Below are 17,348 nucleotides of genomic sequence, written 5' to 3'. Positions count from 1 at the left end.
AAGCATTTATGGGTAAGGTAAACTACTATTATAATTTTATACCTAACTATTCCCAGTTATCAGCCCGTTGCGCCGTAAAAATGTTAAGTTCACTTGGGGGCCTGAACAAAACAGATCATTTCATTTATTAAAAAAGCACATTATGAACGCTACACAGTTGGCACATTATGATGAAAAGCTGCCTTTGATTTTAGCAACTAATGCTTCATCATATGGTATTGGTGCTGTAATTTCTCATACATATGCGGACGGAACTGAGCGTCCTATAGCCTTTGAATCAAAAACTCTTGACAAAGATCAAATTCGTTATAGTCAGATAGAAAAAGAGGCACTGGCAATTGTTTTTGGAATCAAGCGATTCCGTCAATATCTCTATGGAGGAAAATTTACTTTGCTTACCGATCATAAGCCGCTTGTCATTATTTTAAACCCAAATAGCCAATTGCCTTCGATGACGTCACATCGTCTACAACGCTGGGCCATAACGCTCATGGGGTACCAGTATGAGGTAAAATACTGTAAAACTACTGATCATAGTAATGCTGATGCTTTATCACGGTTACCTGTTGGGACCGTCAAAAATTTTGACAGCGAAGAAGCATGCTATACAATAGAAGCATTAAACACGACAATCGATGCCACAATAATTTTATCCCATGCCAGAAAGGACACTGTTTTAAAAAGAGTTCAATATTTTGTACAAAAGGGCTGGCCCAAAAGCTAAGACCCCAAAATGAAGACTTGCGTTCATTTTTTAACCTTAGCTTTAGTTGTTCAAAACAGCTTATTATGCCTTCAAACCGAGTATACCCGTGTCGTCATACCGCTTTCTTTGAAAGCTAAGATCTTAAACATTTTGCATGACGGACACTGAGGGGTTTCTAAGATGAAGCAGCTGGCTAGGCAGCAAGTCTGGTGGGCCAACATAGACAAAGACATCGTAAAGCTAATGGAGAATTGTGATGTGTGCAACTCGCAAGCCCCGCACAGTAAGAGAGTATAACAGTTGGCCGGAGGTAAAAAATCCTTGGGAACGCATCCATATTGATTTTGCTGGTCCTGTTTTTAATTCAATATGGCTAATTTGCGTTGACGCGTACTCGCAATTTCCCTTCATCATACAATTATCATCCACTACAACAGCTGATATAATATCGGCCTTGAATTCAGTTTTCGCAATCGAGGGTATTCCGCACACGCTTGTCAGGGATAATGGTCCGCAACTTACAGCAGACTTGTTTGAGTGTTATTGCAAACAACATGGCATGAAACACGTAACTACAGCACCGTTTCATCCCGCATCAAATGGGTTAGCCGAACGTTTTATTAGAACCTTCAAAACAGCTGTAAAAAATAACATCGATGACGGGTTACAAATCAAAGCAGCCGTAAGCAAATATCTTTCTACATATCGTTTTATGCCAAACACTGAAGGTAAAGCGCCCGCTGAGCTACTACATGATAGACCAGTTCGTACGTTACTAACCCAACTATTAGAGCCAACCTTAAGCCACGACAAACCACGCCATAAACCAATGTTCCAAGTAAACCAGCCGGTTTTTGCTCGAAACTACGCAAGAGGGGAAAAGTGAATCAAAGGTTCAATCATAAGACCACTTAGTAAAATGGTTTACATCGTCAAAACGCAGCTTGGTAATATCAAACGCCATGCTAACCAGCTTAAGACTAGATCCACCACCAATAACAACAAAACAACATCGATACCTATAGCAGTCGAGTTCATGCAAACTCAGCCAACCAACGAGATGTCTGCACAGGCACAGGAAGAACAAGCAACATTGGAAGAACCAAATGATATTAAGCAGCCAAATCTTACATCAACCGAAGAGGCGCAACAACGCAAACGTTCGCGTGTTCGTCGATACAATGCTCCGGATTTTCGAAATTAATTCGTATTAAATTTCATCATTTTTTATAATTTACGCATTTTTTAAATTTTCACAATTTCACAATTCATGGTCTTAAATGAAGGGTGGAGTAGTGTTATATATTACATACTGCATTTCAATACTACTTTTAATTAACCTATTTTAGTCCAATGAATTACGACTCTGTGTATATATGGATTTACATACATGAACTTGTACATACACTAAATCGTAATAAATCACTTCAGTTTTAGCTTTTAATCGCGGCGGTTGTTTTCCGGTAATTGTATATTAGCCTGAAGTAAGTAATCATGACCTTGCATAACCCCAACGGTTCCTAATCAACAGTGAAACCTAAATTGTTAAGATTAAATCTCATATTTCAACCTGCACTGTCTCCACTGTAGTTTTATTTGAAGTTTTAGTATTTCGTATTGAAAAAAAAAATTAAGTGGGACCACGTGCACAGTTTAAATTTTTTCAGTCACCAAAAAAATGTTTATTTTTGAATTAAACACATACATTTTCACATAATATCTGAATATTCTACTTTGATACATTTCTTATTTTACTCACGTTTGGCAATAAAAATCTAAACTTGAAAATCTGGAAAAAATCCGTCATACATAAATTTAAAAATTACTCCTACCTTTAAATATTTTCCTATCAAAAAATTACATGACATATGAATTGTAGTTTGCCACACAAAATTTTTGTAATGATTGAACAAATGATTGAAGATTTAATAAAGATTAGGTTAAATCTTCTGCGTTTCGAGATTTAATTTTGTATGATAAAACTTGTAAGATTTAACGCTAAATCGGTTCAAATGCCTAAATCTCGAATAAAGCTCTAAGTGGAGATATGCTATAATAGAACGTGGATTTAGAAGAAGATGGTTTAAGAAATAATTTACTTTAGATCTGATAATGCAAATTATGCCCCCCATTTGTTTCCGTTCAGTGAGTATCACCATAGATTTGGTGGTAAGGCCATAGAACCGTGCCAATTTTAAAAGCCCTCTCAATCTGCCGCGGAAAACTAACTAATGCTCTGTCTTTAACGGCACATAGAACGGACGCACCCAAAAGCTGACTGATCGTAGAGCCAAAGTCAAATACTTCGTAGGTTAGGTTGGGTTGAACTGGCCGGTCCATGAGGACCTCACATAGACTGAATAAGTCCGTAATCTAGTGTTACCAGAACTTTCTTTTAACGACCAAACTGAAAACCCCTATCAAAAACCAGGACCTATGTTACAAAATAACTCCGTCCTCTTGGCAAATACTAGAAGCTTTCTAGGACTTAAAACACTTGCTGCTTCTATATCTGACAGCTGTATCACTCCTAATAGCTGGAGTCTTAGTCTGGCAGGCGCAGGGCACGAGCACAGAATATGCTCGGTCGTTTCCTCCTCCAACCCGCACTTCCTACACCTGCTATCACTAACCAAGCCCAATTTAAAGGCATGTGACGACAGAAGGCAGTGTCCAGTCAGAGTACCCGTCATGGGTCTACAGTCCTCTCTTTTTAATGATAAAAGCAACTTTGTTAGTCTAAGGTTGTAAGACCTACACATAATCTTCGACCTTTACAGCCACGCGCTTGAACCAACGCCTTTCCTGCTTGGTCGATAATGTGCACCTCTCGCCTTCGCTTAATCTCGCCCAGTCTAATTAGGACGTCTACGGAGCAAGCTTCAACGGATACGCTCTTTTTAGCTAGTTCATCCGCGTTTTCATTCCCATCTATTCCCATATGCCCTGGGGCCCAATATAGATATGCTTCTTCCTGGCCCGGTTCTCTCCAGGTACTGCCTACACTGTAGCACGCATTTAAATGCTGTGCTATGCGAGATTATTGCCTTAATTGCTGCTTCACTGTCAATACAAAAGTTAACACGGTTGCAGCTTAAGCTATTCTCTTCCAGGGTTTCTACAGCTTTGGTTACAGCTAATATTTCCGCTTGGAAAACGCTACAGTAATCCGGAGCCTGTATGATCTGCTTATTTACGGATCAGCACAGTATACCGCAGACCCTACTATTTCCACTACTTTGGAACCATCTCTCCGCCATTTGAGCCCCCTTGCGCCAACCGTCCACCTCTATTGTGGCCTTAAGATCCCCCTCGAAGCGTAGATAGGAAATCAGGTAGTCTGTACGTCTGTGACTGATAGTAGTTGGCCTCATTGTCGGCGCTCAAGCTGCCCCGATGCACCGAGGTTGGTTGCAGTTGTTAACGCTATGTTCTTTGCTACCAGGTCTGCAGGTGGAATGTGCAGAATGGCATGCAGTGCAGCCGTCGGGGTTGTTTTCTGGGCTCCCGTAATGCTAAGCACTGATAGTCTGCATACCCCTTCTAATTTTTTGAGGTAGGTTGTTTTTTGTGTGGCTTTCCACCAAACAAGAACTCCATAGTATAGAATAGGACTTACAATCGCTGTAAAAACCCAATGAGAAAGAGAGGGCCATAAGCTCCACGTACACGCCAGCATTATTTTGCATGCATAAAGTGCCGTTGAAGCCTTCTTCACCGTCTCCTCCATGTTGAGCTTCCATGACAGCTTAATGTCTAGGATGATTCCTAGATATTTTGTGCAAGTTTTCCCCTGTAGTGTCACCCCCCCTAACTTAGGCATGGTCCAATTCGGGACCTTGTATCTCTTTGTAAACAAGACAATGTCCGTCTTCTCCGCGTTGAATTTCAACCCGGCATTAGATGCCCAGATATGAATATCCTGAAGCGCCCGATCCTAATCCTTGCAAGGCACTTTCCACTTATGACAATTGCAACGTCATCTGCGGAAGCCGTAAATTGTACGGGTCCCTCATCGAATCGCCTGAGCAGTTGGTTGATGCCCAGCGTCCATAGCAGAGGTGATAGCACCCCTCCCCGCGGCGTTCCCCTGTCCACTTATTTCGTGGCCTCGTACAATCTAAATTGTGATGTAATCTTCCTGCAATTCAACATGCAGCCGATCCATTTAGAAACATTATTGACTTCGTAGACACGTGAGCCTTTTTTCCAGTCAGTCCAGTTTGTCGTACCGGAAGGGACTAGAACAGTAATAGGTGCAGACTTCTTGTTCGAATGTGAACTGTTAGACGTGCGCAGATAAAAGCTTATTGATATCAAAACGAAGTTTGAAGTTTAATTTTAAGAAGTGCAATGACTGCATACACTCAGAGAAAAAATCGTTCTAAAATGAACGAAACAAGTTCGAAATTAAGAACATTCGTTGACAAAAGTCTGTTAAGTTCGTTTTTTCTTAACTTGTTTTAAGAACAGTTTTTCCAAGCACACCGTTCGTATTTTATGACCAGTTTTGTACTGATGTGTGAACCTTCTGTGCTCATTTCAAGCAATTTTTGTGCTTGATTTAAGATTTCACGTTCTCAAGTTTTAAGAAAAAAAGCATACTATGCATTTTTTCATATATTTCTCTTATTGAGAAATTCTTTTTATTTAATGATGTAATCGGCATATATACTTCAAAAATTTCATAACAAGTTTGAGAATTACCTGTATATGTGAGTGGAAAAAATAATTAAACGAAAAATAAGTGTTAAAAAAGAAGATATAAAATATATTTTAAAAAATTTGGGAGTTTTACGGCGATCGTAACCGCTGGGCTACTACGACTGCTTGATAGCTTGTGCCAAACGTTGTATTTAACATTGAAGTGCGCACGAATTATAAATGTAAGTTCTTTTTCTTTAACTTATTTGAAGAACATTGTACTTAATTTAAGAACATTGTTCTCATTGATAGAACATTTGTTCATATTTTAAGACTAGCCGTTCTCTTTTCAAGAAAATGGTGTCAGTTTAAGCGCAAGGTTGTTGTTTTAAGAACTGGTCGTTCGTTTTTCAAGAACAAAAAAGTAAGAACATGAAAAGCCTCAACTGAGTCCGATGGGGCGTTTTTCTCTGAGTGTATATATTTAAACATTTCATAACAAGTTTGAGAACTACCTTTGCATATAGTATAAATGGAAAATCGATTTGAGCGAAAAATAAGAGCTAAAAAAAATTGTTTTAAAAAACTTCAGATTTTGACGGTGATCGAACTCACGTCACGCGATCGCAACCGTGACATTATTACCACTGCACATTGGTCGGTCTTATATGGAGTTGGTGGTCAAAAATACTTCCAGTAGAGATATCAACGTGAAAAAATTGGTCACGGCTATACAAATATGTGGGAATTATTTTTTCATAAAACTGGTGCTGGTGATACCTTCATACCGACCCAGAACCATCCACTTTAACCGCATGCATACAAAAAGTAAGTAGATGTGGGGGAAAAAGTGGTAAAATGTGTCTAGCGCAAATACAATGTTGAATAAGATTAAATAAAGAAATTAAATTTATCAAAAGATCTTGCATACATAACAACAACAAAAGAACAAACCCACACAAAAGTTTACATTTGCATATCGTCGACTGGATAAAATAATGTCGTATGTTACATGTGAGCACACATAACATACGACAATAATTTATCAGGGTGACGCTATCAGAAAACTGTCGCAAAATATAGTTAGTGGCAGAAAGTGGCAGCTGATATTAACACTTTCAAATCTTAAAGCTTTGGCTAACAATAAGGTATAATTCCCAACGTGAGGATCGGTGAGGAACCCAACTAAAACTTTAGCTGAAATTGAAATATTTGTGCAAATAAACACTAATAAAGGCACTGGTGAAATTTTAAATAACAAAAAAAACACAACAAGCTAAAGACACTAACATTATTTCAAAATGAAGCAAAAGCCTTGGCTTCAATACTCATTTTTATTTATTTCAATAGAATGATATTTTATGTATTTTTTAATATCTTAAACTTGCACTTAAATTCTAAATTGTGCAGTGTGAGCAAAAATCAACCTCAATTTTGAAGCTATTTTTAAAGAGTACAGTTCGAATACAACAAAAACAAATATACCCTTTAAAAGGCTGTTCTAATAAGAGATACTAACGCCACATTTGGTGAAAAACTTTTCACTTTTATTTTTTTATTTTTGGCCTATGGAACCGACCACTGTGCACTGGGCCACTACGACTACTTGACAGCTTGTGCCAAATGATGTATTTAACATTGTAGTGCACACGAATTATATCGTTTCTTTTCTCTTTAACTTAATTTAAGAACATTTTACTTAATTTAAGAACATTGTTCTCATTAATAGAACATTTGTTCATATTTTAGGACCAGCCGTTCTGTTTTCAAGAAAATGCTGTCAGTTCAAGCACAAGGTGATTGTTTTAAGAACGGTCGTTCATTTTTCAAGAGCAAAAAAGTAAGAACATGAAAAGCTTGAATTGAGTCCGGTGGTGCTGGATTTTAGAACGGTGCTTTTCTCTAAGTGTACAAAAGATTTTTACATTTTCACCCTTTGACCTTTACGAGGTCTCCACAAAGATATGACGCAACCGGCTAAAATAACATTGTTTCCGGCAACTAGCACTATATAGGAGCAAGCATCTACATCTACAATGCCCGAAAGTTACACACTTTTGCTTTCTGGTCGAGGGAAGAAAATGGAGAGTCCTAACCGACCAAAAGGCACTGACTTAGGCTTTGACTAAAAGTAACAGAAAAAGACTCCTGTCCAAACGCATCAGCTAAACTACATCAGTAAGTTCACCACAGACGTGCAGCAAATTGCTGGTAATGGTTTAAACAGATATAATACGCCATTTACTTGGCGGACAAGGAAGAAACTGACAACAGAGTTGGCTCTGTTTATTTTAGAGGTAAACGTCAGATAGGCTACGTATCAGTAGTCGCATTCGATATACTTTGCCAATATTCTACTTTTGACATACTTTAACCATGTCACATATATTGCACTTTATTGTAGGCCATTTGCCGGCCACGTGAGTGAAAAACTGGTGTTTAAAATTTAGCGATGCTATTAGTTCACCAACATCTATTATTTTGATAAATAAATTTACAGATTTATTGCTAATGCCCATATGACACACGAATGTCAAAAAGACCTATCGAAACTAGATTGTATTTTTCTTGTATTTCTTTAGTTTTTTGAAAATAGTTTACACACTTTCACCAGTACTGAAACCGTAAAAGCAGGGAGGGCGACAAAAAATATAAGATAAAATAAAATAAAGTAACGTCATATAGGTATAAATAAAAGTATCTACTCCGTCAGTCGTTATGTGTCTCATTTTACGCCTCGTAAGTGCTGTCTGTAGAAAGGGAGTGTGTAGCTATCTGCTTTAGCCTTAAGGCCAGCGCCATAGCTGACTTTCATTCGTGCATGGAACTGATTTTCTGCGGAGCACAAATTGATTTAGAAAAACTTTTGTCATCGCCACATAGCTATCATTCACTGTACAATCAAATTTGTTACCGCCGATAACGGTACTGTGGCGAATATAAGCAGTTTCGATATGTCAGCATAATGGTGTGATGGTGGCGTGGTCAGCATACCTTGCCGACGGCCTTGGGTTCAACTCCCGGCAAAAATTAACATCAAAATTTAGAAAACACTTTTTTTCAATTAGAAACGAGAAAGCAACTATGAAATACAGGTTAGATTGAACTGGCCGGCCAATAAGGACCGCACATAGACTGAATGCTACCATAGTGTTACCAGAATTTCTTTGACGGCCAAACGGAAGAACCCCAATAAGGAACCAGGAATAACGTTATAGAATACCTCCATCCTCTTGATGAATAATAGAATTTTTCTACACCGGCTGTTATTAACTTATGAGCACGTGCTGCCAGAAGGCAGTATTCAGTTAGTATGCCCATCGTGAGCCTTAAACCTTCTGTTACGTTAAGGTCCCATGGTGACCTTTTTTGCTTTGTTTTTCTGATATCTCTTGATAGGAGAAACATTTCGGAATTTCCTTTCATGACTTTGTGTGTTAAGCAAAATGATTTCTAAACAGCCCAAAAAGCAAGATCTAGCTTAATAATAAACAAACTTACGTGTGCGCACCATAAGGTCATTTCGTGACCAGAGCTGTTGTTGTGAGCATAAAAAGAAGTTATTGTATAAAAAATAATACAAATCATAATAATTGGATACCATAGACCTTTTACAACAGTTAGGTGATTTTTTTTTCAATTATTGTTACGAGGCTATTTTTATACTCAGCTGAGCAGAGCTCACAGAGTATATTAATTTTGTTCGCATAACGGTGATCCGTAACGGCATAAACTAATCGAGATAGATATAGACTTCTATATATCAAAATGATCTGGGCGAAAAAAGAAATTCATTTAGTTATGTCTGTCCGTCCGTCCGTCCGTAAACACGATAACTTGAGTAAATTTTAAGGTATCTTGATGAAATTTGGTACGCAGGTTCCTGGACACTGATCTCTGATCGCTATTTAAAATGAACGAAATCGAACCATAACCACGCCCACTTTTTCGATATCGAAAATTTCGAAAAACCGAAAAAGTGCAATAATTAATTACCAAGGACGGCTAAAGCGATGAAACTTGGTCGGTGGGTTGACCTTATGATGCAGAATAGAAAATTAGTAAACTTTTGGACAATGGTAGTGGCACCGCCCACTTTTAAAAGAAGGTAGTTTCAAAGTTTTGCAAGCTGTAATATGGCAGTCGTTGAATATATCATGATCAAATTTGGCAGGAATGTTACTCCTATTACTATATGTGTGCTAAATAAAAATTAGCAAAATCGGATTACGAACACGCCCACTTAAAAAAAAAATTTTTTAAAGTCAAATTTTAACAAAAAATTTAACAAATTGTTCAACGGTGTTTTATTTTACAACACAGACCTCGAGCCAGCTAAATAAGATAGTTAAAAAATTTAATATATTTACAGTATATAAGTAAATTATGTCAACATTCAACTCCAGTAATGATATGGTGCAACAAAATCCAAAATTAAAAGAATATTTCAAAATGGGTGTGGTTCCGCCCTTTTTCATTTAATTTGTCTAGAATACTTTTAATGCTATAAGTCGAACAAAAATGTACCAATCCTTGTGAAATTTGGTAGGGGCATAGATTCTATGACAATAACTGGTTTCTCTGAAAATGGCCGAAATCGGTTGAAGCCGCGCCCAGTTTTTATATACAGTCGACTGTCTGTCCTTCCGCTCGGCCGTTAACACGATAACTTGAGCAAAAATCGATATATCTTTACTAAAATTAGTTCACGTACTTATCTGAACTGACCTTATTTTGGTATAAAAAATGGACGAAATCCGACTATGACCACGCCCACTTTTTCGATACGGAAAATTACGAAAAAATAAAAAAATTGCATAATTCTATACCAAATATGAAAAAAGGGATGAAACATGGTAATTGGATTGGTTTATTGACGCAAAACATAACTTTGGAAAAAACTTTGTAAAATGAGTATCACACCTACCATATTAAGTAGAAGAAAATGAAACAGTTCTGCGGGGCAAAATCAAAAGCCCTTAGAATCTTGGCAGGAACAGTATCGTGGTATTACATATATAAATAAATTAGCGGTACCCGACAGATGATGTTCTTGGTCACCTTGGTCCACATTTTGGTCGATATCTCGAAAACACCTTCACATATACAACTAAGGGCCACTCCCTAATGAGGGCTACCTTTAATTTGATACCCATATCGTACAAACACGTTATATAGTCACCCCTGGTCCACCTTTATGGCGATATCTCGAAAAGCGGTCCACCTATAGAACTAAGGCCCACTCCCTTTTAAATAATCATTAACACCTTTCATTTGGTTCCCATATCATACAAACACATTCTAGAGTCACCCCTGGTCCACTTTTATGGGGATATATCGAAAAGGTGTCCACCTATAGAACTAAGGCCCACTCCCTTTTAAATACTCATTGACACCTTTCATTTGATACCCATATCGTACAAACACGTTATAGAGTCACCCCTGGTCCACCTTTATGGCGATATCTCGAAAAGGCGTCCACCTATAGAACTAAGGCCCACTCCCTTTTAAATAACACTAGTCAACAAGAGAAATTACTTTGAAGTCTAACTATTTAATTTCGATGTATTATGGCCCCTAAGTACAAAAACACCCAAAATTTAAAATTCTATGAATACGATTTTTTTCTTTTTCTAAAATCACGAATTTTCACAGAGGTCTTTCCATTTATTTTGTCATATCTAGGAAATTACTAATTTAAATTCGTTGAGGAAAAGGCGTCCACCTATAGAACTACATATCACTCCCTTTTAAAATACTAATTCCCACCTTTCATTTGATACCCATATTATACAAACGCATTCTAGAGTCACCCCTGGTCCACCTTTATGGAGATATCTCGAAAAGGCGTCCACCTATAGAACTAAGGCCCACTCCCTTTTAAAATACTCATTAACACCTTTCATTTGATACCCATATCGTACAAACGAATTCTAGAGTCACCCCTGGTCCACCTTTATGGCGATATCTCGAAAAGGCGTCCACCTATAGAACTAAGGCCCACTCCCTTTTAAAATACTCATTAACACCTTTCATTTGATACCCATATCGTACAAACGAATTCTAGAGTCACCCCTGGTCCACCTTTATGGCGATATCTCGAAAAGGCGTCCACCTATAAAACTAAGGACCGCTCCCTTTTAAAATACTCATCAACACCTTTCATTTGATACCCATATCGTACAAACGAATTCTAGAGTCACCCCTGGACCACCTTTATGGCGATATCTGGAAAAGCGTCACCCTATAGAACTAAAGATCACTCCCTTTTAAAATACTAATTCCCACCTTTCATTTGATACCCATATTATACAAACGCATTCTAGAGTCACCCCTGGTCCACCTTTATGGAGATATATCGAAAAGGCGTCCACCTATAGAACTAAGGCCCGCTCCCTTTTAAAATACTCATTAACACCTTTCAATTGATAATCATATGGTACGAACGAATTCTAGAGTCACCTCTGATCCACCTTTATGGCGATATCTCGAAAAGGTGTACACCTATAGAACTAAGGCCCACTCCCTTTTAAATAATCATTAACACCTTTCATATCTCGAAAAAGCGTCCACCTATAGAACTGAGGCCCACTACGTTTTAAAATACTAACACCTTTCATTTGATACCCATATCGTACAAACGCATTCTAGAGTCACCCCTGGTCCACCTTTATGGAGATATCTCGAAAAGGCGTCCACCTATAGAACTAACGCCCACTCCCTTTTAAAATACTCATTAACACATTTTATTTGATACCCATATCGTACAAACGCATTCTAGAGTCACCCCTGGTCCACCTTTATGGCGATATCTCGAAAAGGCGTCCACCTATAGAACTAAAGATCACTCCCTTTTAAAATACTAATTCCCACCTTTCATTTGATACCCATTTTGTACAAACACATTCTAGAGTCACCCTTGGTCCACCTTTATTGCGATATCTTGAAAAGGCGTCCACCTATAGAACTAAGGCCAACTCCCTTTTAAAATACTTATTAACACCTTTCATTTGATACCCATATCGTACAAACAAATTCTAGAGTGCCTCCTGGTCCACCCTTATGGCGATGTCTCGAAAAGGCGTTCACCTATAGAACTAAGGCCCACTGACTTTTAAAATACTCATTAACACATTTCATTTGATACCCATATCGTACAAACGCATTCTAGAGTCACCCCTGATCCACCTTTATGGCGATATCTCGAAAAGGCGTCCACGTATAGAACTAAGGATCACTCCCTTTTAAAATACTCATTACCACCTTTCATTTGATACCCATATCGTACAAACGAATTCTAGAGTCACCCCTGGTCCACCTTTATGGCGATATCTCGAAAAGGCGTTCACCTATAAAACTAAGGACCACTCCCTTTTAAAATACTCATTACCACCTTTCATTTGATACCCATATCGTACAAACACATTCTAGAGTCACCCCTGGTCCACCTTTATGGCGACAGCCCGAAATGGCGTCCACCTATAGAACTATGGCCCACTCCCTTTTAAAATACTCTTTAATACCTTCTAATTAATACCCATGTCATACAAACACATTCCAGGGTTACCCTAGGTACATTTTCGTACATGGTGATTTGTCTCCAAAGCTCTTAGCTGAGTATGTAATGTTCGGTTACACCCGAACTTAGCCTTCCTTACTTGCTTTCCTAAAGATTTATTGAGACTTATATTTTGTATGCCGATTTCAAATGATAACTGCTTAAAGAGTGGTATTATATTGTGGAGAGCTTTTCATCACAGAAGACACTCGGAAAGGTTACTTCCGAGAGGTGACCGCGTTTAAAAACTTTTTTTAAAGTGTTTTGATGTTAATACTTCCATAGGCGGAACTAAGGAAGTAGGCCAGCATCCTACGTATATACCACGTCTACCATATCGCAAAAAATACCGATATATAATCAATTAAACCAATAAATCAAAACAACTGCATCAGAAATTATAACATTTTTAACGATAAGCGCAGTTAAGGTTAATACCACGAGGGGGTGCCCTCAAGGAGGTGTTCTATCACCCCTTCTGTGGAGCCTAGTAGTGGACGAACTCCTGCAAAAGCTATCTGACAGTGGCATAAGATGCCAGGGATACGCTGACGACATCGTCATAATTGCAAGGGGTAAGTTCGAGAGTACGCTCTGTGACATAATACAGAGAGCACTGAATATTACGAAGGGATGGTGTGCCAGTGTGGGGCTGAACATCAACCCATCTAAAACGACCATCATCCCTTTCACCAGAAGAAGGGCCCTACCGGCCCTGAGAGCAATTACAATAAATGGCGTGGCACTAGAACAGGGAACCGCGGTGAAATACTTGGGGGTCACTTTTGACACCAAGCTCCTATGGAAACAGCACTTCGACTCCATGAGAGCTAAGGCCACGAGGTCCATCATGATATGCAAACGTCTAGCGGGCAAATCATGGGGCTGTAGCCCGCATGTGCTAAGATGGATGTATACCATGATAGTAAAACCTATGATAACATACGGTTCGATAGCCTGGGCATCGAAAACAACTCGGGCGACGACGAGGCAAGCGCTGTCAAAACTTCAGCGACTGGCATGTGTATGCATCACGGGAGCTATGCGCACATGCCCTACAGCAGCGCTGGAGGCTATCCTTGATCTGACCCCGCTGCATATATCAATAGAGCAGTCAGCCAAGAGAACCCTCCTGAATATTGCTAAGGAGGGCTCGGGCATAGGTAAAGTTATATCGTCCCGGAACATGGAGGAATTGAGAGAGAAGATCCCAATCTCTCAACTCCCGAGGGATGATATCCTCAGGCAGATAGTCTATGAGAGAAGGTACAAAGTAGAATTGGGAGACAAGGGTACGTGGGAGGAAAGCAGAATTGTGTACATTCATCAGCTATATAAAATAGTATGGTACACAGATGGCTCGAAGACGCCAGAGGGGATTGGATCTGGAGTCATTGGACCCAGAGCCAAGATATCAACGCCTCTGGGAGCACACCCGAGCATTTTTCAAGCGGAAGTGTTCGCTATAAGCCAGTGTGCTGACCTGAACCTTCAGCGCGAATACTCCAACGAAACAATTGCCATACTCAGTGACAGTCAGGCCGCCCTCAAGGCGATTTCGGCGTCTGAAATAAAATCAGCACTAGTACTTGAGTGCGTTGAAAAGCTAAATCGACTAGGAGCACACAACAAACTGTTGTTGGCCTGGGTTCCTGGCCACCGGGGAGTGGATGGCAATGAGCAAGCGGACAGCCTGGCAAAGGAGGCAGCAATGACACGACCTATTGGTCCTGAGCCGTTCCTGCCAGTAGGCCTGCAGGAAATCAGAGGGCATCTACTATTAGAAGAAAGGGATAAGAGGGAAGAACACTGGCGCAATATGCCAGGCTTGAGGCAATCTAAGTTACTGCTGGGGGGCTACAACACAACTCGATATAGAGCATTAATGGGTCTGTCGAAAGATAACCTGAGGATCCTAACAGCTATTCTTACAGGGCACTGCAGACTGAACAGCCACATGCAGAAGCTGGGCATCCTATCGAACAACACATGCCGATTTTGTGATCGATCAGCGGAGACGGCGGAACATATACTCCTGGAATGTGACGCAATCTCAAGACGTAGGGCTAAGTTTTTGGGCTCACCATGGCCAGAGCACTCTCACATCAAATCCCTCAAGCCAGGTGAACTGCTAGGGTTCATCAGAGAAGTCGGCTTGGATGAGGTGCTGTGAAGCAGTTGAGGGCACAATAGACCAATGGTCGCAGTGCGATCCTCAATTAATTATCTATCTAACGATAAGCATTACAAATAACAACAACAAATACTAATGTGAATCACAATTTTACACAGTATTGTTTTGAGCATAGAAATTCAGCATGTATCGTAAGAGTTCATATATGTATGTACGTGTTTATAAACCTAAAATTTTTCCTTAAACCTAAGAGTAATCTATAAAATTTATAAATCTTGAAAACTGCATCTGAAATTATAAACCTTTAAGCCGATATACATTGAAAACATTGGACTGGTCATCTCGTGACCTTAAGAACTCATGTGTAAGTTTTTCTTAACGTAACAGAGGGGTTAAGTCTCCTCCCTTCAAAGATATGAGCCACTCTGTTAGTCTAATATCGTAGGGTTTGCACGCGTTTCTGTCCTCGCCTTTCCTCATTGATGGATCATATGCAACTCCTGTCTCCTTTTGATTACTCCCAAGCACTAATCGAACTCATCGGCATTTTCGTTACCTTCTGTTTTTTTATGACAGGGAAACCTGTACAGATGGCCTGGCCTGAGCGACCTTTCTTCAATGCTTCTTTGCCCTTCACGACACCTATTGATAAAGTACTACATGAGATTATATCGCACACTATACTTCAAAAGAGTCACAACTTAAAATTATTCAAAATCGGTTTTTTTTCCATAAACCAATTCACAGTACACATCTGTAACTGCCCCTTAAATTTCGTTGTCATTATTTTCTTTTTTTAACTGGAAAATTACACTACTCTACAAAATTAAACTTTTTGCATTACCCTGGATCACCACTATTTTTTTTTATTTGCTATATTCCCCTAATTATAAAAATGGTCGAAATTTAAAATTCTATGGATACGTTTTTTTTTTGTTTTTGTTTTCTAAAATTTGCCTTTTTTGAAAAGGGAAATCCATTTATTTTATCATATCTCTGGAACGGGTTGTCCGATTTAGTTGGAGAAAACAGCATATAAAAATAATTTGTTTGTAAAAAACTATAATAGGCTTGATATGCAAAATTTTCGTTAAATTGGGTATTTTCACTTTATTGTCAATAAAACACACATTTAGTTTTAAGACCGTGAAATAAAATTGGTAAATTTTTAAAACCTTCGATTTTTTATAAATTTTTGAAAAATAAAAAAAGTTCGATTTTGCAAAAAAAAATTTTTTTTACATTTTTATGTGAATAACTCGAACCGTCGATCATATAAAAAAATGTTCTTATCAAGACTTGGAGAAAATTTTGCGGTGAATCCACTGGTGTTTCTCTCAACGAATTTAGATAAGTAATTTGCAAGATCTGATAAAATAAATGGAAAGACCTCTGTGAAAATTCGTGATTTTAGAAAAAAAAAATCGTATCCATAGAATTTCACTTCGTTTCGTTTATTAACGTTAAGATCGTCAAATTAACGTTAATTTGTCGTTCTTAACGTTAATAAACGAAACGAAATGACTTCGTTTCGTTTATTAACGTTGATTATCGTAACGAAATGATATCGTTTCGTTCGTTAAGCATGCCTGGCTTGCGCTCTATTAACTAAAGAGTACTATTTTTAGTTGTGTCAATGTGCTTAAGAACAAGTGAACAGTTTTTTTACGCATAAAGTGTATTATTTTAAATTCTGACTATCTTGTTGCAAAAAACTTTTAACTTTGTTGCGTATTAATTAAAATTGTGTCTTTTTATACGTAAAGAGTGAGTAAAGTTGCTTGTATTATTGTGAAATATGTCTTTTTTGATGAAATAATTGTGAATGTACCAGTAGTAAGTTTTCTTAGAAATAGTCATAATTCAAAACTGCTATATATTTTGTCCGTAAACAAATAATTACAACAAAATTTCATCAATTCATTTTATAATGAAGGTATCCTTCTTTATAAAACTGGATTTCAGTATAACATTACAGACGTTTTCACATAAACCGTTTTTCTTCTCTCCTGAACATTTACATTTTTTCAAGTTGTGACTCTTTTGTAGTTAGTGTGCGATATATTGACTGGTTTAAAATATTCCAAAAAAAGGTTTGAAATATCGGTTTAACCGATGATGGGTTTTAAAATTAGGTTTAAACTTCTAACCGTTAAAGTGATAGGACAGTCGTATGTTACGGTATAGAAATTTGTATTGAAGCAACTTCGTTCGTTAATAAATTGATGAAAATTTGTAAAAGAATTCAACTTTTAAAAATTAGTAAAATATCATTGCCATGATATTTTCAGTCAGTATATATGTAT

At 38.2% G+C, this 17,348-nt stretch overlaps 1 protein-coding gene across 2 annotated transcripts in view; it reads right to left on the bottom strand.

Moving 5' to 3' along the window:
- LOC137250027 (uncharacterized) overlaps window positions 1–17,348 on the bottom strand; it is a 138,939-nt gene that overhangs the window by 61,186 nt on the left and 60,405 nt on the right. The gene's annotated exons all lie outside the window — the stretch shown is intronic.

The sequence above is a fragment of the Eurosta solidaginis genome, chromosome 4 (assembly GCF_040869045.1).
Source record: "Eurosta solidaginis isolate ZX-2024a chromosome 4, ASM4086904v1, whole genome shotgun sequence".
NCBI classification, from domain to species: Eukaryota; Metazoa; Arthropoda; class Insecta; order Diptera; family Tephritidae; genus Eurosta; species Eurosta solidaginis.
This window is presented reverse-complemented; position numbering and strand designations above follow the sequence as displayed.